The sequence below is a fragment of the Hylobates moloch genome, unplaced genomic scaffold (assembly GCF_009828535.3).
Source record: "Hylobates moloch isolate HMO894 unplaced genomic scaffold, HMol_V3 SCAFFOLD_10, whole genome shotgun sequence".
Taxonomy (NCBI): domain Eukaryota; kingdom Metazoa; phylum Chordata; class Mammalia; order Primates; family Hylobatidae; genus Hylobates; species Hylobates moloch.
Genome location: NW_026652285.1, coordinates 58,326,647 through 58,353,179, shown reverse-complemented (window position 1 = coordinate 58,353,179; position 26,533 = coordinate 58,326,647). Strand labels below are relative to the sequence as shown.

Here is a 26,533-nt window from a genome sequence, read left to right as displayed (position 1 = left end):
AACTCTTGGTCTTTGCCACATGACTTGATGGCCAATTTGACTTTCAGAATGGAAATAAGTGTTATGCTTCAAATTCAAAGGCAGCTGGGACATCCTGGAGAGAACTAATGAAGGATAATAGGAGCCTGAGGTATAGCCAAGTCATACTCCTAGAGAGAGAGAGAGACAGATCAGGGGAGAGAAAGGAGGGAGGAAGAAGACTTGTAAAGGCCCTGGTGATTTATAACTCACTCACTTCTGCTCACAGACCATTAACTATTGGATAGAATGGTCACATGGCCCCACACCTGACTGCAGTGGAAGGAGGCTGGGAAATACAGGGAGCTCATGGACTTGAAGTGAGCATCGATTGTCCCTGCCATGGAAACTTCATGTACAGAAAAGAATTTCCGACTTCTCTTGGAAAATCAAATGTAGCAAACTTAGCCCAACTTTCTACTGGGCAAGATCCACTGGAGCTTCTCAGCTGCCCACTATAGTCAGAGGACTCAGTTTCCAGTGTGCCTCACTTACCTTTTAACACCCCACTTTTGGGGCCCGATGACTTGAGAATATAGTTTACAGTGATTTCAGGAGCCTTTTCCTAAGTCGTTCTTGACAAGCCAGTGTATTCCCTTTTACAACCAAAGTTACAACTAATGCACTTTTCCCTAAAGCATTGCCTTACATTTCTCTCAATGACTGTCTATATTTCCCCCTTGTGAGAATGGCCTTAATATATCCCTGTAAGGTTAATACTTTATACTCAACTATTGTGGGGGCTATCTGGTGTGGGCTTTATAAATAAATATAAGAAACATTTTCATTTTGCACATTTTAATCAAAGCTTCATGAAAGATTGATGGTGTCTTCTCTTTTAATTCTATTTATAGAAGGTGGATGGAATTTATAATCTAAAAGTTTCATTTGAAGTCTTGGTCCTATGACTTAACTATCTGACCATGGATACATCTCTTAACCTCTTGTTGCACTTATAAAATACTCAGTACAAAGGTTGACATGAATAAGTGAGATAAAGTTTATGAAGGGATTCAACACTAATTCGTTTCCAGTTTGGCTGTCTTTCAAGTTTTGTTGCTTTACATTTTTTCTAAATTTTTAATGATTCGGTATCCTCTATTTTTATTTTACTTTATTTTGTTTTACTTAAGAAAAAGAAGTCAGCTGGTTGTGGTGGCTCATGCCTGTAATCTCAGCACTTTGGGAGGCTGAGGCAAGTGAATCAGCTGAGGTCAGGAGTTCGAGACCAGCCTGGCCAACATGGTGAAACCCTGTCTCTACTAAAAATACAAAAATTAGCGGGGCTTGATGGTAGTGCACCTGTAATCCCTGTTACTTGGGAGGCTGAGGCAGGAGAATCGCTTGAACATGGGAGGCGGAGGTTGCAGTGAGCTGAGATCACACCACTGCACTCCATCCTGGGCGACACGAGTACAAGAGTGAAACTCCATCCCTGCCCCAACTTCCGCAAAAAAAGAGAAAAAGAAACCAAGAACTCAAATACAATTCTAGACATGTAGAAGGAACAGGAATAATCTTCCTCCTATACAGTCAAAGAAACTCAAGAACAAGTAGACTTACAGAGAGTCAAAGTGCCAAGGCAGATCAAAAGTTGAAAGATTATGGCAAAATTGAATGGAAAACCAAATACAGTGTTTCCTCCTTATTTGTGGATTCCATTTTTGCTAATTCACCTACTCACTAAAATTTACTTATAACTCCAAAATGGATATTCCTGGTGCTTTTTTTTTTTTTTTGAGATGGAATTTCACTCTTGTTGCCCACGCTGGAGTGCAATGGCACATGATCTCGGCTCACTGCAACCTCCGCCTCCTGGATTCAAGCGATTCTCCTGCCTCAGCTTCTCTATTGGGTGGGATTACAGGCACCCGCCACCATGCCAAGCAAATTTTTGTGTTTTTAGTAGAGACGTGCTTTCACCTTGTTGGCCAGGCAGGTCTCGAATTCCTGACCTCAGGTGATCTGCCTGCCTTGGCCTCCCAAAGTGCTGGGATTACAGGCAGGAGCCACCATGCCTGGCGGGTGATTTTATAGTTATTTGAAGACATACAGAGTGGCAAAAAATTTGAGTCACCCCAATGCACATGTTCCTAGCTGAGGTCAAAGAAAATGACACACTGGCTTCTTGTTTCAGTTCTCATGCTTCTTGCTGTAAACAAGTGTTCTTTTTGTAGTTTGTCACATATTTTGTGCTTTTTATTGGTGCTTTCATAGTTTAAACTGGTCCTCAAACAGTATTGCAGTGTTTTCCAGTGTTCCTAAATGCAAGTAGAATATGATATATGCCTTAGAGAGAAAGTATGTGTACGATACGAGCTTCATTCAGACATGAGTTATATTACTGTTGGCTGTGAGTTAAATGTTAATGAATCACACACACACAGACACACAAGGTGTTTGAATAGAAACATAAAACAAGCTTATATGTACTTCAGTTGATGAAAATGTTGTGACTACAGGCTTGCAAGAACTTAACTCTTCCTCCTAGAAACAATAGTTCAGTATTAGCTAATTTTGTGTTTGAGGCAACTTTACAGAACATAATTACCACGAATAATGAGAATCAACTATACATTGCTAAGTGCAGAACATTTACCTAATTCAAAAGTTTTAACAACATTGCTTTCATTTCAAGCCCCCTTCAAGTATAGTGAAACAACCAGTGAAAAGTTTTGTATCTTCATGGGCACCCTTGACATGCCACTGAACAACAGCCAACTTTGGAAATATGTAGTCTAGCTACAGGTCATTTTTGGGTCCATAACTCCAAAATTCAGGATTTAGGTTTTAAACTCAGAACTGAATGCATTTAATTTGTCTCAGCCTCATAGTCAAAATGAGGTAGAAGTTGAGTAACTGGTGAGTTTGGTTAGTGGGACAAGAAATTATGGAACACTCAAATTCTTTATCTCCTCTTGAAACGGTTATGTTTCAAGACCTGTTGAAATTGATCTTTTTGCCTTTTTTTCTGTTTTTTTCTTTTCTTTCTTCTTTCACTTTTCTACTCAATTATCACCACCTTTTTCTCTCTTACTCCCTTTCTATTTTCTTCTTTCCCTTCTACCTTCTCCCCCATTGCCCCTTTCATTTCCCTTCTCCTGTACCCACAGGACAAAGCAAAATAGAGACTTGCCAATTACTCATTTAGTTTTATGAATACAGACAGCTAGCACATCAAACCCACTGTGAGAACTCTCAAAACTCACGGACCAAAGACAATTTAGAAGAAGTTGTGTTTTCAGAGAACTCTAAAAGCTTCAATTTGTTTTTCTCATAGCTCAAGGCAAGTGAATGAGAAATAATGGGACTATATCTCAAAGAAATCCCTAAGAATATCCCTGTATTTATAGGTAATTTAGATCCCAAACTTAACTTTTAAAAACATAATTAGATATTGACTGCATTGAACAAAGCCTGATAATGAAATGAAAAGACGATTTCACTTGAAGACTTAGTTAGGAATTAAGTAAATGTGGGGCTTGGTTTTGTCCTTTATAGAATTTCTGCTTGGTGTGCATTTTGAGCCATATTTCACATTTTAATAATTAGCTTGGCTTTGTTAAGGATGTGTGCACATTGACGGTAATGTGTTTGATCTAGTTTAGACCTGTTGGGGCACTCCCTTGTTCCCTCTTAGACACAGATGTTTCAGTTCTGATCCATCATCCCAGGATAAGAGCTAGGGAGCTTTTAGCGGACGAGCAGCCATTCAGCGCATCTGAAGGAAGTCTCACGGCCGCTTCTCAGTTTGCCTGGAGTCACTTTAACGATGCAAGTCAGCACATAATGCACTTTACCCTGACGTTTCACTACTTTAGGCACTAACCCACTGTCAGATCCACCATCAATATCTTATTAAATTCATCATTATGTCTTTGACATTATTTTAATAGCACTGGCAACTGCATGATAGAAATAAATAAATCACAAGCAAGCGGTACAGAGCTCAAATTTTCTTTTATGTGACTCTGACTCAATCCACTAATCACTTTTCCTTTAGTTATAAAAATACTTAAGCCATCCGTCACTCTTTTTCAGTTGGGAGCACTAAGATAGAAACTTTCCATAGTTGCTTTATGAACTTTGGCTTTAATGGTGCAGATTTACCCATAGAGCCAGACTCTTGAACCTTGGGGACAAAGCGTGTTTGATTGACCACAGTATAATGAGAAGTTGGCCACAGCATTCTCCAAATGCAAGCACCAATTCCAGGTACCTGCTAGAAGCACACGGTCTCACGATTTTTCCACATAGGTAGGGTGTGGATCTAAATGCTTTCTTCCATCCTTGCTAGATGGGAGCAGAATTACTATTTTGAGTTTCACCAGCAGTCTGGATTTCTATATTTACAAGCTTGAATAAATCGAACATCTCATTCTGAGAAGTTCTCTGCCCTTTTCTTTCTCTTCCTTTTTTTCCCCCTCTAGCAACAGATGAGCCTTTACATTTTTTCAGCATTTACTGATGCAAACTGCGGATTTTTTTTTTTTTAGAACTGTGCTGTGGCTAGCTTCCTCAGGCTATAAATACTCCAGCCTGGCTGTTTTAGAGACAGATAATTTATAAATTTTGTGAAAACCAGGGTAAGATCAGGGTCCTATTAGATTATATTATGGTCAAGGGGCCACAGTTCCCCAAATCAAACTTCTAGAGCACTCACCCTTCCATGGAATATGCCTGAGAAGCAGATGTAACCACAGCGTGACAATCTGCAAATAGAAGACAAAGTAACACTATTTTTAGCTGGCCCCATTCTGATGAAACACTTGAATAAGGTGGAGTGGGTCATGAGAAAGCACCTTTTTCTTCTGCAAGTTATATCCATGGTTCTCAAACTTGAGCATGCATCAGAATCATCTGGAAACCTGATTAAAATACAGATTTCTGGACACATCATCAGAGTAGCAGATCTAGGGCAGGGCCTTCAAATTTGCATTTCTCACATTTCCAGGGTGGATTGCTGCAGCTGCTCTGGACACCCCACTTTGAAATGCACTGAGTTAGATCTTCATTAGCTCAAGATAAACAAACAAACAAACAAAAAACATAAGGTCCGATTTGCCTATACCATCTCAAAACCTGTACCCAAGTTTTTTTATTTTACCTTACCCTTATGGAACTAAGAGGTCCCCCCTCAGTGCCTAGTTTTGAGCTGGTCCCAGCCTAGCATCCTGGCCATCTCATAGCATTTACGTAGTTCCAAGCCTGCCTGATAGATGAGAAAATTTCACTACTGGACTTCAAGAGTAGAAGAGGAGAAATAAGACAGTGCCGTTTCCTCATCCACCATCCCTGACTGTCTTTCAGAAGCTCTGTTCTTCAGAATGTGGCCCACAATCCAGGTGATGGTACCTGACTGATGAGCTCAGTCCCTTTTCTGCATGATAAGCCTCAAAGGACAAGAGCAGAGGAGGGCTCCAAACTTCCTCCTTTTAGAAGAGAAAATTATATCCCCATGTCTTTCTTCATTAGCTAGCTTCCTTTGATAAGTCTTAGCCTGAGATAACTCCTGTATATTTCATGGCCCACCTGTGCCAATGAATCCTCTCTGCACCTGTGCTTCTATATAAATAGCAGAGGTATGCCAGAAAGTTGCACACTTATCTCTGAAAACAGACTTAAATTCCACATGCATTTGCAGAAAATATCATTTAAAAAATTCCTACGATGAGTATTTTTGCCAAATATACCCTGCTATAGTTTTACTGTATCCCCAAAAGTTTATGTGTTGGAAACTTATTTCCAATGCATGTGTTGAGAAATGGAACCTTTAAGAGGTGATTAAGTCATAAAGGCTTTGCCTTTACAAATGTATTAATGCCATTATCATAGGAGTGGGTTAGTTATCATGGGAGTGGGTTTCTGATAAAAAGGATTAATTTGGCCCTTTTCCCCCTCTGTCTTGAACACGTGCTGTATTAGTCTATTTCATACTGCTATGAAGAAATACCTGAGACTGACTAATTTATAAAGAAAAAGAGGTTTAATGGACTCACAGTTTCACATGGCTGGGGAGGCCTCACAATCATGGTGGAAGGCGAAGGAGGAGCAAAGGCATGTTTTACATGGTGGCAGGAAACAGAGTGTATGCAGGGTATCAGTCCTTTACAAAACCATTGGATTTCATGAGATTTATTCACTGTCATGAGATGAGCACAGGAAAAACCCACCCTGCTGATAAAGTCACCTCCCACTGGGTTCCTCCCATGACATGTGACATGTTAGGATTATGGGAGCTACAACTGAAGATGAGATTTGGGTGCGGACATAGTCAAACCATATCAAGTGCTTTCTTTTGCTTCCATCTTCCACTATGGGATGACAGCACAGTGGCCCTCACCAGTTGATTTTGGATTTCCTAGCCTCCAGAACAGTTAGTCAAATATATCTTTTCTTTTTTAATTACCCAGTCTCTGGTATTCTGTTACAGCAGCACAAAACAGACTAAGATATACCCTTTCCTTTTAATGAATACATTTTGTATAGTCATACTCTCATTTAGAAGGTCTGCTTCAAGTGAGGCAATTAAATTTGCACCTATTTGCCTGTTGTTTATTATTGTTGCTAACATTTTATTGTGGGAATTTTCAAACATACTTCCATTGTTCAATTTATAAAATGTTCTTCACTTTAAAAAACTGTTTTACTCGACTTTTCTATTGTTTCAACATTGGTACTGAGGGAGACAAAACTGTACAAATTTCTCCATAAAATTTACTCTCAAAATGATATTCTTCCTATCCCACAGTATTTCCTCTATGAGGCTTCAGTGCTGGGGAAACTATGCTTGACTTGAGTGACTGGTCTGTTTTAATTGCACAAATAATGTGAATCTTGCTCTGATTGTGTTTGCCTCTTTACTTTAGCTTGAGGACACTTAGACTAAATTTGCAATCAACTTCTAGCTGTTGTGCTAAACCTTGGGGCACTCATTTCGGAGTGTTATATTTGTCCTTAATTTCTTTTTCCTGTCTCTTTTTAAATTCTATTTTATTTTAAACATTGCAGTGCAGTGGTGCAATCTCTGCAACCTCTGCCTCGTGGGCTCAAGTGGTTCTTGTGCCTCAGCCTCCCAAGTAGCTGGAACTACAGATGTGCACCACCATGCCCCACTAATTTTTGTACTGTTAGTAGAGACAGGATTTTGCCATATTGGTCAAGCTGGTCTTGAATTCCTGGCCTCAGGTGATCCTCCCACCTCAACCTCCTGAATAGCTGGGACTATGGGCACATGCCACCATGCCTGGCTATTTTTTTTTTTTTTTTTTTTGAGGCAGAGTTTTGCTCTTGTTGCCCAGGCTGGAGTGCAATGGCACGATCTCGACTCACTGGAACCTCTGCCTCCTGGGTTCAAGTGATTCTCCTGCCTCAGCCTCCCAAGTAGCTGGGATTATAGGCACCCACAACCACACCTGGCTAATTTTTTGTATTTTTAGTGGAGACGGGGTTTTGCTATTGGCCAGGCTGGTCTTGAACTCTTGACCTCAGGTGATCCACCCGCCTCGGCCTCCCAAAGTGCTGGGATTACAGGGGTTAGCCACAGTGCCCGGCCATCTGGCTTTTTTTTTTTTTTTTAATTTTTTGTAGAGACGAGGTTTCTCTATATCACCCAGGCTGGCCTCAAACTCCTGGAGTCAAGCAATGCTCCTGCCTTGACCTCCCAAAATGCTGGGATTACAGATGTGAGCCACTTTACCTGGCCTAAACTCTAATTTTATTCTTTGAAAAAGGAGATAGTATAAAAATACACAAATGATTTTTTTTTATAGAAAGGCACTATCTTCCTGTCCTTAATATAAACTATAGGATGAAATCTGTGTGCTGCACAGAAAAAGTGTTGGATTTCACCAAAAGAAAAGTTGTGTTCGGAAGCAACCTGATAAGCTGATCCCATGAACATCAATGGCCATGACGAGAATGAATTCTTATGGCCAAGCCTTGATGCCTTTCACATTGGTGTGTTTGAAAGTGTCCATTATCCCTTTTTATTTTGAGACACAGTCTTGCTCTTTCACCCAGGCTGGAGTGCAATGATGCCGTCTTGGCTCACTGCAACCTCCACCTCCCAGGTTCAAGCGAGTCTTCTGCCCCAGCATCCTGAGTAGCTGGAACTACAGGTGCATGCCACCACACCTGGCTAATTTTTGTATTTTTAGTTTTTTGGAGCTCATTCACTTGATTGAGCTCTCTTGAATGAAATGGCCTTTCAAGTATACTCTGTTCTAACATTCAACAGGCTGTGATTTTCTCAAGTTCTACTATTTTTTGGTGGTAGAACTATTATTAAGGTTAAAAAACTGGACATGATTGTTTGTAATATATAAAGAGCTCCTACAAATCCATACAAAAAGACAACCATTGGAAAAATGGCATTGGATTGAACAAGCAATTCACAGAACTAAAAACGACCACAAATGTACAAGAAAATTCTGGTCAACCTCATTCAAAACAGAGGACAAGCAAATCAGATGACTGATGATAAAATTTGACTGACTAGATTGGCAATGTTTTAGGAAAAGTAACATAGGGAAGCCAGAGGTTACCTCCAATTCCCCTTAGTTGTTATGTAGACTCTTCGACTGGATCTAGAAACCAAACTGACACCAGGCAGATTAACAAGTGAAAAACAAAGAAATTGTTTTTATTTAAATTGTCTCTTCACAACAGAGTGAGTCTGAAGAGGTGTCCAAAGCAAGATTTTTTTTTAATGCTTTAATTTCTAGGGTACATGTGCACAATGTGCAGGTTTGTTACATAGGTATACATGTGCCATGTTAGTTTGCTGTACCCAGTAACTTGTCATTTACATTAGGCATTTCTCCTAATGCTATCCCTCCCCCAGACCCCTACCCTCTGACAGGTCCCGGTGTGAGATGTTGCCCGCCCTGTGTCCAAGTGTTCTCATTGTTCACTTCCCACCTATGCGTGAGAACATGCAGTGTTTGGTTTTCTGTCCTTGCGATAGTTTGCTCAGAATGATGGTTTCCAGCTTCATCCATGTCCCTGCAAAGGACATGAACTCATCATTTTTTATGGCTGCATAGTATTCCATGGTATATATGTGCTATATTTTCTTAATCCAGTCTATTATTGATGGACATTTGGGTTGGTTCCAAGTTTTTGCTATTGTGAATAGTGCCACAATAAACGTACGTGTGCATGTGTCTTTATAATAGCATGATTTACAGTCCTTTGGGTATATACCCAGTAATGGGATCGCTGGGTCAAATGGTATTCCTAGTTCTAGATCCCTGAGGAATCACCACACTGTCTTTCCCAATGGTTGAACTAGTTTATACTCCCACCAACAGTGTAAAAGTGTTCCTATTTCTCCACATCCTCTCCAGCTTCTGTTGTTTCCTGACTTTTTAATGATAGCCATTCTAACTGGTGTGAGCTAGTATCTCACTGTGGCTTTGATTTGCATTTCTCTGATGACCAGTGATGATGAGCTTTTTTTCATGTGTCTGTTGGCCGCATAAATGTCTTTTTTTGAGAAGTGTCTGTTCGTAGGCATTGCCCACTTTTTGATGGGGTTGTTTTTTTCTTGCAAATTTGTTTAAGTTCTTTGTAGATTCTGGATATTAGCCCTTTGTCAGATGGGTAGATTGCAAAAATTTTCTCCCATTCTGTAGGTTGCCTGTTCACTCTGATATTAGTTTCTTTTGCTGTGCAGAAGCTCTTTAGTTTAACAGATGTTTTTATACTTTTTAGACCTAGAACAATTAATTGGAGAAAAAAATGACAGGATAAAGGTGATCTGGCTAGGGTGGTATATTTCCAGAAGAATCACTTAGAGATATGAGAGGAGGTGTAAAACTAGTGGAAGATAAGGGTTACTTCAGTAAGTATTTTTATTCTGGTCCACTGCAGCCCTCAATTCCCAGTTGCTGGTGATTAGGGTTATTTTCTCATTCTGGAACAGGAAGAGTATCCCTCTTAGAGGAATCTTTACAGCTTGCTGAGTGTAGAAAGAGACAGGTCCATTAGCCTTTTATGAAACTACAATTTCTCTAATGTTGTCAACTTGAAATAATCAATGTATCAATTTGGCATATTTCGGGATGGCATGTCCTTCACTGCGTCACAGGACAGAGTGTGGGAAATGAATACTTTCAATCACTTATTTGAGAAAGAGTGTGGGAATTGGGAATACTCTCCATGAATACTCAATTAACGTGATTATAAATTGTCATTGACTGGAGGGAAAGTTGGAAGGCATTATCAAAAATGTAAACAGAGACTGTGCTGGGAATTATTCTTTTAGGGGTTTATCCTACACAAATATTCACATATGTGCGTGGAGGCATGTATATAGATGTCATTGCCTTTTGAACCATAATATTGAAGAAGGGGAATAATTAAACTAAGTGACAGTAGGAAAAGGATTAAATAAATTGTGATATATATATATATATATATATATATATATATATATATATGATGGAATACTATGCAGCAGTTTAATGAGCATGTTGGTTCCTATGTGCCAGCCTGGAAAACTCTTCAAAACATATGGTTAAAAGGATGAAAGCAAGATGCAGAACAATATGAGAAGAGTATGAATCCATATATGTATCAGATAAACTATCCTAGGCAATATGTTTGTGTATGTATATATAAGAATGCAAATAGATAAAGGCTTTTTATAGCATTGCCTGGGTAGAATAGAGGGCTAGGGAGAATGTGGGTGAAGAAAGATTTTCTTTTTTTTATCCTGTACAGTCCTAAACTGTTTGAACTTTTGAATATTTGCATCCCTGCATTGTGCAGTTACAAAAAAGCAAACCTTTAAAATAGTAAGAAAAACGAAGATAAAAGAACTAAATAGTTCCATATGAAAATATAATCTGGGTAATAAGATTATGAATACTTTTTGTTTCATTTGACCCATTGTTTTCCAAATTTTTTACAATGGATATATATTTTATTTTGTAATCAGACAAAACATTTGTTCAGATTAATATAGTTTCACTCCTTCCTTTCTGAAGATGTAAGAAAGCAAGATGACATAATGTATTTCAATCACTCTGACTTCCTTTCTCATTGTTTCAACCACAAACATCATTAGAGGGCATCTCCTCTTCTGTTTCATTACTTCCGTTAATACTTCTGACACAAGGTTCCTTGGTCAGGCTCTCTTTGACTAGCCCAGCACTTGGAAGAAGTTTCAGCACAGATAACCTCTTACTCTTAGAGATGCTCAGTCAACTCCGCCTTCCTCCCAGGAGGCTGTTGGGGAAGACGCTGAGTGGTTTTGCAATTTGTCTTTCCGATGGTAACATCATTATGCATCCCAAAGTCCCATCTCCTGTGGATTTACCTGAATACTTGGAAATTTCTTTTTTAAAGGAAATACGTTTTCCTCCCAGCTATGCTCTCATGGGCAATCCCCATCTCCATTTGATCCAGAGTTTTGACAAGCGGAATTCCTGACAGTCTCCCTTGGATCCTTAGATCAGCTCAGTCATGCTTTCTTCATAACACGCCATATGGAGTACCTGTGAATGATTTCCCATGGCCTGCTTATCTTTCATTACAAGCAAGTCAAGGCATCCATGTGCAGTACCTGTTTTCAAGAGAGAAGAGTATTTTGCAGAAACAAATACATCAACAGTCTTCCCTTCTCCTCTGCTCCCCAGCCTTTTCCCCTAATTGGATCTTATAAGCATACAACATGTTTTTTTTAGGGCAGGCTTCTCAAGCTGCTAAGTGCATGCAAATCACCTGGGCGTCTTGTTAAAATGCAGATTCTAATTCAGAAGGTCTAGAACGGGGTCCAAGAATTTGCATTTCTAACATGCTCACAGGCAATGCTAATTCTGCTGATCCCTTTACAGGCCACACTTGGAGTGGCATGGTTCTAAGGAACATGGAATTAGTCCCATCAAAACCTTGTAAGGGTGAGATGAGACAGGCTTATTTGCAAAAAGGAAACTCTCTGTGCAATAGTGAATGAGAATTAAAGATATTTTTGAATGTATGGATATAGATTTCATTCACATTTATGTTCTTAAGAAGAAATCAAGTGGTTCACAATTATATAGAAAGACCTGGCTGTGAAATCGCAGATCCCAGAATCACAGGGCTGGAAGAGCAGCCCAGAAGCGTGTATCTAGGGACTTAACAGAAACTGGGGACTCCAAAAGGTGGAGATGGTGGGAGGAAGTAAGTGTTGAAAAATTACCTATTCGGTACCGTGTTCACTACTTGCGTGGTAGGTACACTAGAAGCCCAAACTCCACCATTATGTAATATATACATGTAACAAACCTGCATATATACCCCTGAATCTACAAAAATAAAAATAAACTTTAAAAATTATGAAAAATAAGCCATGTGCTGAGCAGGCCATGCTTTTCTGTGGCCTGAGGGAGAGTAGTTGTCAGTGCAGTGAACTGTGAATTGTGGGGGGAGTTGGGAAGGGAAGGCAGAGAAGCTGTGCATGTAAAAGGGCTTCTAGGTTAAAAGCCAAGCTCTGAAGTGGGGAGGCAGGTAGGTGGGTTGTGGGCAGCTGAGAGAGGCAGTGGCATGACTCTAAACAGCGGTGTGGGGGTCAAGGAGAACTGCTGCATCTTAACTAGCATCGGTGTCCTTGTCCTTTGGTACCCAGCTGGAAAGCTAAGGCAATCCTGACATCAAGGATTTCGAAAGGTAATAATATATGTTTCGGAAGATAAAAAAGGATTTCATCATCCTACTCGCCTCTCTATCCTGCTCCCAGTACAGGGAGAAGAGAGGTCTTTAGCCTGTTCCTAGCCTATTTCAGCCTTACCCTTTAGCCTGTCCCTAGCCTTTCTCACTCTTCAGCCTGTTTAGCCTATTTCAGCAGTAAAATAGGTTAGGGACAGGTTAGGACAGTAGACAGCCCTACCAGCTGTCTGATGGCTATCTGAAATGACATCGTAAAGACACATAGGTGTGAGTCCCAGCTCTCTGGGAACTTGGATATATGTCACAATTTTTAAAAACTCTTTTCCTCCTCAAATAATTTTTTAAAATGTAGTCATTGGAACAGATAAATCATTTACATGTTTTGAGCATCAAAACTATAAAATGGTACAATAAATACAGAAAGACCTTCATCTTCTTAGTTCCCATCCTCCACTCCTAGCCAGGTGACAATTATTGTGTTTCTTGTTTACCTTTCCCAAGAATTTCATGTTTATACAACTTAATACAGGTATATATTATTTATTAATGCCACTTTCTCATGCAAATGGGAACATACTATGTGTATTTTAGTAGGTTGCTATTTCCAGTTAAAATATATCTTGAAGGACTTTTGTTATTAATGCATAGTATCTTCCTTATTTTTTCTTTCTTTCTTGTTTTTTTTTGTTTGTTTGTTTGTTTGTTTTCTGGAGTCAAGAGTCTCACTCTGTCGCCCAGGCTAGAGTGCAGTGGTGCAATCTCGGCTCACTGCAACCTCTGACTCCCAGGTTCAAGCAATTCTCCTGCCTCAGCCTCCTGAGTAGCTGGGGTTACCGGCATGCTCCACCACGCCTAGCTAATTTTTGTATTTTTAGTAGAGACGGTTTTTCACCATGTTGGCCAGTCTAGTCTCAAACTCCTGACCTCAGGTGATCCACCCGCTTCGGCCTCCCAGAGTGCTGGGATTATAGACGTGAGCCACCAGGCCTGGCATCCTTATTCTTTCTTAACAGCTGCATAGCGGTTCAATATATAGATGAGCCACAGTTGATTCATCTTTTTTTTTGCCTTGAAAACTCAGATTGTTTTTGATCTTTTGCTAGTATATATAGATACAGAATTTCACATGTGTGCAAGAATAGCCTTAGGATACATTTCTGGAAGTAAAATTGCTGGATACTGGATACTTTCCCAAATCACCTTTGTTGGGCTTATAAATCAAATAAAATGATCAAGGTGAATCTCAATCATTTTAGGAGGTTTATTTGCCAAGGTTATGGACACACCCAGGAAAGATCATACATCCACAGGAAAAATTGTGGCCCATGCTTTTTCTGAAGAGGGCCTGGGGACCTCAATATTTAAAGGGAAAACACAGATATTGGGGGAAGAGGAATAAATTTTTTTTTTTTTTGAGACGGAGTCTCGCCCTCGCCCAGGCTGGAGTGCAGTGGCGCCATCTCGGCTCACTGCAAGCTCCGCCTCCTGGGTTCACGCCATTCTCCTGCCTCAGCCTCCGGAGTGGCGGGGACTACAGGGCCCGGGCTAATTTTTTGTGTTTTAGTAGATACGGGGTTTCACCGTGTTAGCCAGGACGGTCTTGATCTCCTGACCTTGTGATCCACCTGCCTCAGCCTCCCAAAGTGCTGGGATTACAGGCGTGAGCCACCGCACCCAGCTGGAATAAATTTTTAAAACGATGTGAGTAGGTAAGAGGCAAGCCATTGTATCCTTTTGAGTTTTTGGCCAGCCTTTCACTGAAGACACAATTTATATGTGCTAGGTAGGTAGAGGAATACTCACTTATGCCTTCCTCTAGCTCAGTGAATCTGCATTTTTAAGTAATATAAAGTAAGCATAGGACAAAGGAAGCAATCAGATACGCATTTGTCTCAGGTGAGCAGAGGTAAGACTTTTGAGTTCTGTCCTTTGTCCTGTACCTGTGAAGATAAGCTATTAAATCACATTGCCAGGGGTGGATTCAACAGAACTGTCTTATGGTAAAGCTCATGGAGCCCACAAGATCTTGGGCAAACTGTGAGAAAGGTATGTAACTTTAAAAAAAAAATCTTTGTAACTATCTTATTTAGGAACAAAATGGAAGCAGGTTTGCGCAACCCAGTTCTTAGCTTGGTCTTTCCCTTTGGTTTAGTGTGTTTGGGGTCCCGAGATTTGTTTTCCTTTCACAGATTTAATACCAATTTATTCTCTGACCAACAATGTCTAAGAGTCACACCTTCCTTGTAGCCTAACAATTCATGCTATCCAATATTTTGAATAATTGCCAGTTGGATAAGTGAAAAAGCTTATCTCATTTTAAAACCTTTTTCTTCATGTCTAACACACATGTAGAAAAGTGCACAACTCTCAAGTACACACTTGGACGTGAATTTTCAACGTGAACACACATGTGACTAGCACACATATGTTTAAAAACACAGTACCCAGAAGACCCTGTATGACCTGTTCAGTTATAGTCCTCTCCCAAGTGTCAATAAAAAGAGTCAAACTCTGTAAAATATTTGAAGAGATTTATTCTGTGCCAAATATGAGTGACCATGGCCCATGGCACAGCCCTCAGGAGAGCCTGAGACCATATGCCCAAGGTGGTCCTGCCACAGCCTAGTTTTATACATTTTAGGGCGACATGAGACATCAATCAAACACATGTAAGATCTACATTGATTTGATCTGGAACAGTGGGACAACTTGAGGAATGGGCTTCCAGGTCGTGGGTAGATTTAAAAATTTTCTGATTGGCAATTGGTTGAAAGAGTTATTATCCATAGAGAGGAATGTCTAGGTTACAATAAGGGGTTGTGGAGACCAAGGTTTTATCATGCAGATGAAGCCTCCAAGGAGCAAGCTTCAGAGACAATAGATTGTAAATTCTGGTTGGCTCTTCCTGAATTCAAAAAGGGAAGAGGGCATAATGAGACAGTCCAACTCCTGCTTCCATTACGGCTGTATTAGTCCATTTTCACACTGCTGATAAAGACATACCCGAGACTGGGCAATTTACAAAAGAAAGAGGTTTATTGGACTTACAGTTTCACATGGCTGGGGGGGCCTCACAATCATGATGGAAGGCAAGGAGGAGCAAGTCTCATCTTACATGGATGGCAGCAGGCAAAAAAAAAAAAAGTTTCTGCAGGGAAGCTCCTCTTTTTAAAACCATCAAATCTTGTGAGACCTGTTCACTATCATGAGAACAGCATGGGAAAGGACTGCCCCCATGATTCAATTACCTCTTACCAGGTCCCTCCCACAACATGTGGGAATTCAAGATGAGATTTTGGTGGGGACACAGCCAAACAATATCAATAGCCTGAACAGAACAAGCTTTTCGGGTTAACTTTGGAATGCCCTTGGCTGAGAGGAGGGGTCCATTCAGAAGGTTGGGGAGCCTTAGAATTTTATTTTTGCTGTACACAAGTAAATCTCTCCTGTGTGATAATACCATAGATTAATCTGACTGTTCTTAAGCTTCATACAAATGAAACCACATTGTATGTGCTCTTGTGGATCTGGCATCTTATGCTGAACAATAGCTTTATAAGATTCAATTATATTGTTGGAAATAGTCCTTAAAGATAAAGCACCTACCATTCAGCTTTCCAGCTGCTAAGCTTAGAATCTATAGATGGAGAAACTAATGTTTCACTTCAATGTTAGGTTCTGAAAGTCCTTTGAAATGCCTGTTTCACTTGTGCTAAAGCTTCTGATAACTGCGTCCTCTTTACCTGTGAATGCCATTCCCCCGGTAAGAACTTGTCACGTCTGAAACACTTTCTTGCACTCTGACATAGGCGACAGGAGCAGGAAAAGGGATAACTAGCTTTCAGAATTTACATGCAGTTGGAGGCACATCCAGAAATAGAATTTGGTGGCTGGTGTACTTTAAGCCTTGTGAGCCTGCAAACTCTACTAATGGACTGAGCAATTGCTGTTTTTAAGACCTCCCCTCTAATTACTATTCATAAATAAGCAGTAGAAGACTTACCTTCCCACATGCACCAAAAGGATGCTGTAGAAGCATTTGCATATGATTGTTTTCACAAAATGTGCTTAAGAAAACAGATTCTCCATTCAAAGGAATCCCTGAGTCTACTATTCAAAAGTCACCTCTCACTTTCAGTGGTTGCTTTTTATCTTAATATCCCATTTCACTCCTTGTGATTTGTGTCTTCCTAACACTTCTATGGATTTCCGGCGAACTTCTTTTCTTCTGACAAATCCACAGGGTATTCTAATTCTAAACATTGCTTAGTTTCTTTCTTATTGGCTAGCTTCATAATGATAACCACTCTCATTTCCATCTCACCATGAAATGCCAGTGAGTGAGATGAAATGTCATTTCATACCTTTACATGCAATTTTTATTTCATTTTTCATAAATTCTCTGTTGCATCTTATGCCCATTCTATTCTATTGTTCTATTGTTTCGTTATCTTTTAAAAAAGTATTTGAAGTTTTAGTACCTATTTCCACTTATTTACATTTTTGTGGTCTTTTTTCCTCCTATTTCTAGGATCTTTTTTTATATTAAGGAGATTAGCTCTTTGTCCATAATATGTCTTTTGCATATTTTTCTAAATTTTCACTTGCGTTCTAACTTTACTTTTAGTGTTCTTTGCCATAATAAAGTTTTGGAATTTTATATCCTCAATTTAACAGTCTTTTCCTTAAGAGTTTCTGGATTAGTGTAATAATTAGAAGGACCATTCCCAGTATAAGTTTATAAGATACAGTGCTATGTGTTCATATAGTTTTTATGAGTTAGCTTATTACATTTCATTTTTGATGCACTTACAATTCATTCTGGGTATCATACGAGGTGTGGAATCAAATTAATTTTTTTCCCACGTACATCATTCCCATTAATTCTATTTACTAAGTGGATCATTTTTTTCCCACATTGATTTGGGTGAAACCTTTGTTATATATTAAAGTCTCCTATATTAGAATGTATTTCCAAATTTTTAAAATTCTGTTCCATTGGTCTATGCATGCATCAATAATATTCTGTTTTTAATTACTAAAACTTCAGTGCAAGTTTTAATGCCTGAAATACACTATCATTACTTTTTATTTTTAGAATTTCCCTATTTGTACTAATTTTGGCGTATGAACTTTAGGATTGACCTGTCTAGTTTGAAAACACAACAAACAAAAATCACAACCACTAGAGAGTATTCTTGTCTTATTCCTGACTTCAGTAGGAATGCTTCTAATGTTGTCCCGTTAAAAAATGCTGTAAATGGAGTGAATGAGCAATTTTAGAATCATTTTTCAAAAGTATTCATTGGATTATTTCTTTTATAAATGGATGCTATATTTTGTTAAATGCTATTTAGTTGTTGTAGAAAACTGTGTGTGTGTATGTATGTTTTCCCTCAGATCAATAAATGTCCTGAATTTAATTAATTGTTCTCTTCATATGAAAACTTCCTTAAAATCTTGAAATAAATCCCATGTGGACATACTATATTCTTTTATGATGCTACTTCTGCCTGCTATTATTTTCTTTTAGATTTTTTTGAAACTCATTGTTTTTGCTCATCAATTTTGATATCACAATTATGCTTGCCTCATAACACGAATTTTAAACTTTCACTTCTTTTTCTATGTTCTGGAATATTAAATAAATTATCTGCTTTTTATAGACTTGGCTGATTTCCTGTGGTACCATCTGGATGTAGCACTTTTTTCAAATTTATTATATTCTATGAAAATCAGTCTGTTGAGATTTTCTGTCTCTTCTGAGGTCAATTTTGCTCAACATTTTTTCCCAGAGCTAGTCTGTTCCCCCAAGTTTTAACATATGGCATAGAGTTGAACAAAGTTGTATCTTAGGATTTTCCTTTTTTTTTTTTTTTGAGACAGAGTCTCACTCTGTTGCCTAGACTAGAGTACAATGGCACGATCTTGACTTACTGCAACCTCTGCCTCCCGGGTTCAAACGATTCCCCTGCCTCAGCCTCCCAAGTAGCTGGGATTACAGTCACCCACCATCATGCCCAGCTAATTTTTTTGTGTTTTTGTAGAGACAGGGTTTCAACACGTTGGCCAGGCTGGTCTCGAACTCCTGACTCCAGATGATCCGCCTGCCTTGGCCTCCCAAAGTGCTGGGATTACAGGAGTGAGCCACCACGCCCAGCCAGGATTTTTCTTTAATATCCTAATTTATGTGGCTAATTTTCTCTTCCCTTATTTTGTATAATTATACCTTTTTCTTTTTTAGATTTTCTTTTGATTTATCAGTTTTGTTAGTTTTTAAACAGTTTTAGGTTTTGAAAATTTTTATTAATTTTAGTATTTTTCTGTTTTCAAATTTTGCTATTTTTTATCTTCATTCATTTTTCCTTCTGTTCTCATTTGGTTTAAATGTTCTGTTTTTTTTCAAAATTTTCTAGTTGAATCATTTCATTATTGTCTACTGACATTATTTAAGGCTGTGAACTTTGAGCAGGTTTATTTAGCATATCTAATTATTCTAACAAGTGATGTTTGAATTAGAAAACATTTTGGTTGGCATTTCCTTTTTGATCTATGAGTTGTTTCATGACCTTGCTGTTAATTTTTAGTTTTATTGCACAATGATCAGAGATCATAATTAAACTAATAATGAAGATAAAACTAATTTTTAGTTTTATTGCACTATGATCTGTACTATTTGACATTTTAGAATATGTCAATGTTTTCTTTATTGTCTCAATTTTTAAGGTCAATTTTTAAGACTGGACTGTGGGCACTAGAAAAACAGTTTTTTCTCTATTTTCAGAGTATGTAATTTTAAATATAACAAATTAATTATATTATTTAGTTCCTTTGAAGGTTTGCTTTTTCTTGTCCTTGATCATCATCGACTGGGAAAGGTAAATTAAGGTTCAAACTAAGTATGCGTTTCTTTTTCTCTTTGTGTCTTTTGAAGTCTTTTAAATTCATAAATGCTGAATCTATGTTATTTGGAGGATATACATTCTTAATCATAATTGCATATTGTAAATGCCCACTTTAGCATAATGAAGTTCTCTTCCTTGTCTTAATTTTGTGACATAAATTCTACCTTCTCCCATATTAATATTATGGCAACTTTTTTGGTATATGTATCTGGTATACATTTCCTGTCCATTTACTTATGTCTTAATATATTTTTAAATGTTGAAATAGTTATAGATTCATAGATACACAGAAATGTACAAGTGATTAACTGAACCTTTCACTCAGCCTTCTCCAGTGGTAACATCTCACATAAGTGTAGTACAATATAAAACCAGGAACAATCCACAGAGCTTACTCAGGTGTTGTCAATTATATATGCATTCATTACTGTGAGCATGCACGTAGGTTTACCTAATTTTATCATGTGTATAGTTTCATGTATGGACAATCACAATCAAGATAAAAAATGCACAAGCACCATAAAACTTCTTTGTACTACTTTTTTATTCCCCCCATCTTCACCCTATCTTTAACCTCTAGTAGCTAACTTATCTGTTCTCCACCTCTGTAATTTTGTTTTGAGAATGTTATCATTAAAATAATACAGTATGTAAATTTGAGATCAGCTACTTTTACTCACTTGAGGTTTATTCAGCTACTTTCACTAACTTGAGGTTTATTCAATTGTTATAAACGAGGTTTATGCAAGTTGTTGAATATAGAAGGAGTTTGTTCCCTTTTATTGCTGACTTGTATTTCATGATGTGAGTGTGCCATTTTTGTTTAACCATTCACAAACTGAAGAACATTTGAGTAGTTTCCAGATTTCGGCTATTATGAATAAAGTTGCTGCTACGGTTTGAATGTGCCCTTCAAAGTTCGTGTGTTGGTAACTTCATCTCCAATGCAACAGTATTGAGAGTGGGAACTTTAAGAGGTGATTAGATGGCTGGGAGCAGTGGCTCATGCCTGTAATCCCAGCACTTTGGGATGCTGAGGCAGGTGGATCATGAGATCAGAAGATCGAGACCATCCAGGCCAACATGGTGAAACCCTGTCTCTACTAAAATACAACAAATTAGCCAGGCGTGGTGGTGCACACCTGTAGTCCTGGCTACTCGGGAGGCTGAGGCAGGGGAATCACTTGAATCCGGGAGGCAGAGGTTGCAGTGAGCCGAGATCATGCCATTGGACTCCAGCCTGGCAACAGAGCAAGACTCCATCTCAAAAGAAAAAAAAAAAAAAGAGGTGATTAGGTATTGAGGGCTCTGCCCTCATTAATGTCATTATCATGAGTGTGGGTATGTTATCTTGAGAGTGAGTTTCTTATAAAAACAGTTCAGTCCCATCTTGCTCTCTCTTTTTCTTCCTCTCTCTTTCTCTTCCTCTCTCTCTTCATGCACATCAGTGAACACTCTCTTGCCTTTCCACCTTCTACCATGGGATGATGCTGCAAGAAGACCCTCCAAGATGCCAGCTCCTCAGTGTTAGATTTCCCAGCCTCCAGAATCGTGAGAAATAAATTTCTGTTTATTAGAAATTACCCAGTCTGTGATACTCTGTTACAGCAGCACAAAATAAACTAAGACAGAAAATTGGCATAGATAAGTGGGGCTGTTGCTATAACAAATACCTGAAAATGTGAAAATGGCTTTGGAACTGAGTAATTGGTAGAAGCTGGAAGAATTTTGAGGAGCAGGCTATAAAATGCCTAGATTGCCATACATGGAGCATTAAGGGTGATTCTGGTGACAACTCAGAGGGAGAACAAGAGGTGTAAGGAGAGCCTGAATCTTCTTAGGCATTACTAAGTGTTCATGACCAGAATGTTGGTGGAAAAACGGACGGTAAAGGCCATTTGCATGAATTCTTAAATGGAAATGAGGGACAAGATACTGGAAACTGGGACAAAGCCATCCACGCTATAAAGCAGAAAAGAACTTAGCTTAATTGTGTTCAGGTTTGAGGGTGTTGTGGCAGGCAGAACTTAAGAGCAATGAAGTAGAATATCTGCTGAAACAAATTTCTAAACAAAATATTGAAGGAGCTGTGTGGCTTCTTTTAACTGCTTACAATAAAATGAGAAAGGAGAGTAATGCTTAAAGATGGAATTTATAATTTAAAGGAAACCAGAACGTAAAGTTTGCAGCCTAGCCATACAAAGAACAAAAAAAGAGTGTGGCCAAGCAACCCTTTGATAAAGGAATTAGTATAAATAGAAAGAAGACAAGGTAGTTTTGTACCTTAGTAATATGTACAAAGGAATATGTACCTTATCCGCTAGTATCAATATTTAACCACTTAAAAGTGAAGTATAGAAACATTGCTTCTGCTTAGCTCCCTTTGATCTCTCCAATTTTTTTGCTGTGGCAAAATACAAATAACATACAATTTACCATTATTATCAATTAGTGCATTCATAATATCGTGCAACCATTACCACAACCTAGTTCTAGCACACTTTCATCACCCCCAAAGGAAACTCTGTACCCATTAAGCAGTCACTCTTCATTCTTCCTCTTTCTAGTCCCCAGAAATCACTAATCTACTTTCTGTCTCTATGGATTTGCCTATGCTAGATATTTCTATAAATGGAATCATGTAATTTTATGTCTATTATAGTGTAATGTTTTCAAGGTTTATTCATGAGCCGCCTCAGCACCCCCTTCTTTTTTATGGCTGAATCATATCCTAGTTCAACTGCTTTGTGAAAGAGAAGCTTCAGCTGTTAAGTCATTATATATTTGTGTCCATTTAGGGATGGGACTATGATGAAGTGAATGAGTCAAGTGAGGCATTTATTTCCAGCCCTAAATGTAAAAGGATGCCAAAAAACTCAGTAACCATGATAAATAATACCTTAATATAACATTAAAAAATTGATTCAAAAGACATCTGCTGAACAAAATATCACAATTTTAAATAAAGACAGGATCAATATACTGATGTTTCCTTTTGACTTTGTCTCTAGTATGCTTGGCACATCACTTTTATTGGGGCTACATTTACTGAAAATTTTGAAATTTTGTTCATCATGCATTTTTACATTAATTTTGATTTAAAAAAATATGATATTTAAGAACAGTATTTATCTTGATAGCTGAGTTTTTGGTGCCACCTTAAATTTGGCATGAGAGGAGACTGTCTCATTTGCCTTGTCTTAATCCTGGTCCCTTGTCTATTTGCCCCTGCAAACTAGCTTGCCCTTATATATGCTAATAAAACAAAATAGGATACCAGAAGGAAGAAACAAAGAACAAGATAAGATGATTTCTGAAATGAAATTAAACTGAATTAAAAATTTAGTGAAAGTCTTGAAAAATAAAGCCCAATCTTCTAGAACATATAACAAAGGCAATGATATAAAAATATGAGAGAAAATATTTTTTAAAAAATTAGGAAAATACATTAGGAAATCTAATGTCAGACTATTAGAAATTCCAGAAGAACAAAATGAAAAACCCAATGGAGCAGAAGTATTTATTAAATAAGTTATATCAAAAAATTTATAAGACCTCAAAGACACATTCCCCTCCTAGAAAGGCCCAACAAATATCTATCTCAACAAATAATAAAAGATTCAAACTTAGTGATATCATTGTGAAACTTCAAAGCACCAACAATAAAAATATATCAAGAGAGAAAAGGCGAAACAAATTACAAACAAAGGAATGAGCATCAGAATGTCATCAGGTTATTGAAAGGACACGTTAGGAACAGCCAGGGCATCGCTTGTTTGCCCTCCAAGATACTCTGCCCCATGCTGGATACGTGCTGTGACTCATTGTGAATGAATGAATTATGTCTGACAATAAAAATACAATAAAGTTAAATGACACTTGTGGATAAGGTTACAGGGATAAATGTGAACCAGACAGTCTCCAACTAAAATTGCAATTGAGATTCTGAAATACTCAGATCAGGTGGGAGGTGAGTCCTATCCTTAGAATGCTGTGTGAACAGGACTTTCCCTTTGTCCACATGGTTTCTTTCACAATTATACACAGTATAAACTCACAGGAGCTGGGACCTGGTCTATGTGTTCATTAAGGTATATGTAGCAATGATTACATGGCAACAATTAGTCTTTTGTAATAACTTATTAAATGAATATGTGAATGAGCATTTTATCTTTAAGGCTCATCACTCATTGTCCTATAAGGAAGGCAGGTACCATATAAACAAACTGTTCGTAGGTAAGCTGGAAGTGAGAAGAATCCTGGCGTGGCATGAATCGGAACTGGCAAAGATCACAGAGGGATCCAATCTTTTCAAGTGCATGTTGAGAATTTGGATGTTTTTCTTTGGCCCAATTCGTGGTACACTTTTGATTTTAATTAATAACATACTTTAATAAAGCATTTGGGAGCACAGAACAATTTAATAACCCCCCAAAATGCTTGCTATGAGGCCTCATTTCTAACACAGGCCCCTTCATTAGTTTTAGGTTTACTTGTATGTCTTCCAACAGTTTAAAATAACTGTTTCCAAGAAAAGTCAACACATCTATTTTCAGGATTTGAAGAAAATATATTTTTGGCATTTATATCGTTTCTGTCTCATTTTGGTGAGTTTCTGGAATATATTTTTATCTGCTTATTTCTAATTCCTGTAATGAACTGAATCTCTCCTTTCATAGGTAGGTGCCCAGTTCAGTGTTATGAACCCTGGAAGGTCTCAACTAAATGCTTTTTAATTAACTCATTGCCATTTCCATTCCTGGTTTCATTTGGAGTAAGAAGTGTCCTCCTGTCTTTAGCAGATGCCTCAAGGTACTTGACAGCACACTGTTGTGAAAAATTTTAACAGACAAACCAAGTAAAGTGAAGACTTCTTCATTTTACCTAAAAGAAATGCCCCAATTTTAAAACTACTCCCAGATCTATCCCTTCTCTGTCCCCAGGAAGAGGGAGCACAGCAAAGCTGTGTTATGTTTCTGCTTTAAGTCTTATGAATCTGATTTTTCATTATTTTTTTAACGTTTCCCTCTGGTAAATATAGCAAATAAGTGCATGTGATTGATTCATTTCAGCGACCGAGGCAGTTTTGCATTAGAAACAGGCCAAGAAAAGTTTTCTAGAAGACCATTCTGGCAAATTGGACTTAGCACAGGATTTGACTTCAAAGGTCAAAATTAATGGTAAAGTGGGAAAAAACTATTTCCTTATTATTAAAAAGAAAGTGGTATATCGTATATAGACCAGCGCCATCATTCTAATGCAAAAAATGTTCCTCTCTCCCGCTCTGTTTCTTCATTCTGTGAAGAAAAGGTGGAAGAGAGCAGAACAAATCACATCCTTGGAGTTCTCTTAGCCTAGGAAAACTTTAGGCCAATGCTACATATTTTTGCTGTTATTATTATTTTTAATTGATACGTAATAATTATGCATGTTTATGGGGTACAGTATGATATTTTGATACATGCATACAATATGTAATGGTCAAGTCAGAGTAATTTTCATATTCATATCTCAAACATTTCTCATTTCTTTGTGATGTGAACATGCACAAGCTGTTCTTCTAGCTATCTGAAAATATACAATAAATTGTTGTTAATTATAGTCATCCTACAGTGCTATAGAACACTAGAACTCTGGAACAGAATAGAGAACCCAGAAATAAATCTACGTATTTACAGCCAACTGATTTTTAACAAAGACGCCAAGAACATTCATTGGGGAAAGGAAAGTCTTTGCAATAAATGGTACTGGAAAAACTGGATATTCATATGCAGAAGAATGAAGCTAGATTGCTATCTATCACCATGTACAAAAATCAACTCAAAATGGATTAAAGACTTAAATGTAAGACTCAAACTATGAAACTCTCAGAAGAAGACACTGGAGAAATGCTTCGAGACATTGATCTGGGCAAAGATTTCATGGAGAAGACCTCAAAAACACAGGCAACTTATGCAAAAATAGACAAATGGGGCTGTAAGAAACGAAAAAGCGTCTGCACAGCAAAGAAAACAATCAACAGAGTGAAGAGGCAACCAGCAAAATGAGATAAAATATTTGTAAATTGTTCATCTGACAAGGAATTCATGTCCAGAATATACAAGAAATTCAAACAAAACAAATAATAATCCAACTAAAATGTGGGCAAAGAATCTGAAAAGCATCTCTCAAAAGAAGAAATAGAAATGGCCAACAGGTATGTGAAAAAAATGCTTAATATTATTAATCATCAGGCTGATGCAAATCAGAACCATATTGCAATGTCAACTCACCCCAGCTGGAATGGCTATTACCAAAAAGACAAAACATAGCAAGTACAGGATAGGACGTGGAGTAAGGGGAACTCCTATATACTGTTTGTTGGAGTGTAAACTAGTACAGCCATTATGGAAAACAGTATGGAGGTTTCTCAAAGAACTAAAAATAGAACTACTATGTGATCCAACAATCCTCTCCCTGGGCATATATCTAAAAGAAAGGAAATTGATATAGGGATATCTGCACTTCTGAGTTTATTTGCAGCACTATTCACAATAGCCAAGATATGGAATCAACATAAATGTCCAACAACAGATGAATGGATAAAATGTGGTGCACATATACACACATATATACACACACCATGGAATACATACACTATGGAATACTATTCAGCCATTAAAAAGAAGGAATCCTCTTATTTGCAGGAACGTGGATAAGTTTGGAGGACTATGTTAAGTGAAATAGGCCAGGTGCACAAAGACAAATACTCATAATCTCACCTACATGTGGAAGCTAAAAAAGTTGATCTCATAGAAGTAGAGTGCAGGGTAGTGATTATGAGAGGCTGGGAAAGGTGAAGGTGGAAGAGAGGATAGCTGGAAGTTGGCTAACAGCCAGGGCTACTTTAAGTGAGATCTGTGAATCAGCTGTCAGTCCTCACAGTGGTGGTTACTGTTAACGAGACAAAGAAC

The 26,533-nt window shown here is 38.1% G+C and overlaps 1 long non-coding RNA gene across 1 annotated transcript in view; it reads right to left on the bottom strand.

Moving 5' to 3' along the window:
- LOC131384415 (uncharacterized) overlaps nt 1-26,533 on the bottom strand; it is a 63,634-nt gene that overhangs the window by 8,032 nt on the left and 29,069 nt on the right. The window contains exon 2 of the long non-coding RNA XR_009215242.1: nt 4,682-4,730. This is a non-coding gene — a long non-coding RNA (uncharacterized LOC131384415). The remainder of the gene's footprint in view (nt 1-4,681; nt 4,731-26,533) is intronic.